General features: G+C 37.0%; 1 protein-coding gene across 1 annotated transcript in view; it reads left to right on the top strand.

Moving 5' to 3' along the window:
- The window catches only part of SLC39A9 (solute carrier family 39 member 9), a 42,337-nt gene that overhangs the window by 11,088 nt on the left and 28,622 nt on the right, over nt 1-2,627 (top strand). The window lies entirely within an intron of this gene.

The following is a 2,627-nucleotide window of genomic DNA, read 5'->3' as shown; positions in this document are numbered from 1 at the left end:
GGTAGGGGCACTGGGGTGGGTGGGGGAGGCTACAGTGAGTTCTGGGGTAGCAGCCCCCATATCCCTCAAACACATTGCTCCATCCTGTGCCCCACCCTGCCCTGGCTGGGCAGTACCTGCCCCAGCCCCACTCCCTCCCTTATCGTGGGGGCCTCTATATGCCCCCCACGCCCGTTCCCCCTAACAGACTTAACAGCCAGATGCTGCTCTCCAAGTTGCCAGGTTGGCCACATGCATGCTGGTGCTGCGCCTATGCATGCAACTGTATCAGCAAGGTTATCAGCCACATCAGCCCAAAAATGTCAGTTGCCGATAATATCAATTTTTCCTTATATTGGTGCCGGTACTATACAGACCGATGTATCGGTGCACCTCTAATCTTCGTATACTTTTACCTTGCAAAAGAAAGGTAAAGTATATGAAGATAAAGGGAGTTACCTTACTGCTCCCTAGTAACTGAAGGACTCACTTAAGCACAGTTAGATTCCACTAAGTAAAACAGAAGCAACTATGGCTGTTTTTTTACCAGCTAGGCTAACATTATTATTACTACTTTTTTTTTGGTTAAAATTCATGTCTTGGATAGACTCGAGCAGGGAGCACACTCTTGACCCAAAAGGCTTGGGGAAACTATTTCAATTTCCTAGACTAAACCCTTAATTGGGTTGAAATTCATTTGAGTTAAATTAAGTTAGTCATTGTTTGTTCCCTCCCAATCATATGATTGCATTCTAATCCTAGTTGGATCTTGAAGTGCTTATTTCTGTGATATAAAGGTTCTGAATACTTTTAAAATCTGTAGTCCATTTGAAGATGGACAACAGCAGTGCATCGGGTCCTGTTGCAGTCTTTTTAAAGTCAGGGTAAGGAAACATTAGGGAAATTTCCCAATGTGACAGAGATACTAATACAGATTGGAACTGCTGCTGTATGCTACATTAATTTTTGTTTCTTTCTCTAAATAATTCTTGGCTCCTCTTTTACCTGCATTAGATAAATGCATCTTTTGAGTTTATCATATGGACGTAGCTTAGCTTGTTTCATGTTCTGTTTATTTTGTATGCCCTTTGTGCATCTTGGGCACACACAGTCTCTCTCATGTAACTTAAACTACTTTCCTATTCGAGAAGCATAGACCCCCTCTCTTTATAGAAAGCACAATTTGTGTACATGTTCATACACGTTATAAATTGTACTCTATTATAAGGTCTTGCTCTAATGTGCTTTAGATGGGGATTTGCCATCCTTTTTAGTTCTAAATGAGCTAAACATTATTTCTGGTTTTAATGTTATGGTTAGCATAAAACACAACTGAGTGCAGTTATTTTTTTTCATTACATTTCCTACTAGTTTTTTTTACCATGCCTGATGCCACAATAAGCTTATCAGAGCCATTAAACTGTTAAAATGTTCCAAACATATTATTTACTTGTCACTTTCTATTCAGTAATCCATAATGATACTGTAAACTACGTTTGTAACATCAAATAACTTGTCCAAAACCAGTCTTGCTGTAAAGAAATGCAAGTAGCATTGAAAGAATTACCTTTCTCAGATAGTCATTTTACTTTCTTTAGTTCTGCAGCATTTAAGTCTCAGTATATCCTAAGTTACAAATCAAACCTTGAGCCATTGTCTCCCTTTGATTGGGAAATGGAAGAAGTGACTGAAACGAATAAATTCAGACATTGGTGTAGGACTCTGTGTACTGGATATGAAGATGATGTCAGAGGCTTTGCAACTGCTTACATTGATTCAACCATAAAGAGTCTCATAAGAGATAAAGGGTTCAACTATAAAAGTGAGACACTCAGAATTAAATTTAAGAATCTGATCTAACTTTCCACTCTTCCTTCATCCATTGCTTTAATTTAAGTCTGGAAGGTGAGCTAAGAAGACTTTCAGGCTTACCTCTGGATTTATTTTATTACACTTGGATGTACATAACTCTTAACTGATTCTGAGTCTCTCTTTTTGCTTGTGGCTGATCGCGTGCATCTAGAAGGTATCAGAATCTGTCATTGATACAAGAATAAATTCATCATTTTTTTTTTTCCCACCCCCCCATGCTAATATAACAGATTGGACTGTAAAATAATTATGTTAAGGTAAATCATAACTACAAATCTTGTAGAGGTAAAGTAAAGCTAATCTGTGAAGCTTATTCTTTGTCATTTGTTCTTACGCATGCACACGCCAGGAATGTTTGCCTGGCTTTTTGGCATTGTTCTAGGTTTTGAAAAAACATTGTAGCCCTTTTACCCTCCCTGCTGCTGCCCCCCCCCCTTTTTTTTTAATGCTCACACTATACACCCAAACTGATGTGAACTCAATATATAAAATAGCATGGAGGTTGGCAGAGTAATAATTTTTAAATCTTAAATTTTTACTTCCAAATGAAAAGAAAACATACAGGAAAATTGGTCCATAAGATCACTTCTAGTATATGGCAAAAGAGAAAAAAATATAAAATAAAACTTTGATATGAGAGAGAAACTTACTGGATTGCATTTTCTTTTGGATATTTGTGTGCAATCAAAAAAAGGTAGAATACATACTTATTTGGGATTTATCTTAAAACACCACAAAATTAAATTTTATTTAAAAAAAAAAAAAAAAAAAAAAAA

Source organism: Gavialis gangeticus, unplaced genomic scaffold (assembly GCF_001723915.1).
Source record: "Gavialis gangeticus isolate Ggan-Ray unplaced genomic scaffold, GavGan_comp1, whole genome shotgun sequence".
Classification (NCBI taxonomy): domain Eukaryota; kingdom Metazoa; phylum Chordata; order Crocodylia; family Gavialidae; genus Gavialis; species Gavialis gangeticus.
This window is presented reverse-complemented; position numbering and strand designations above follow the sequence as displayed.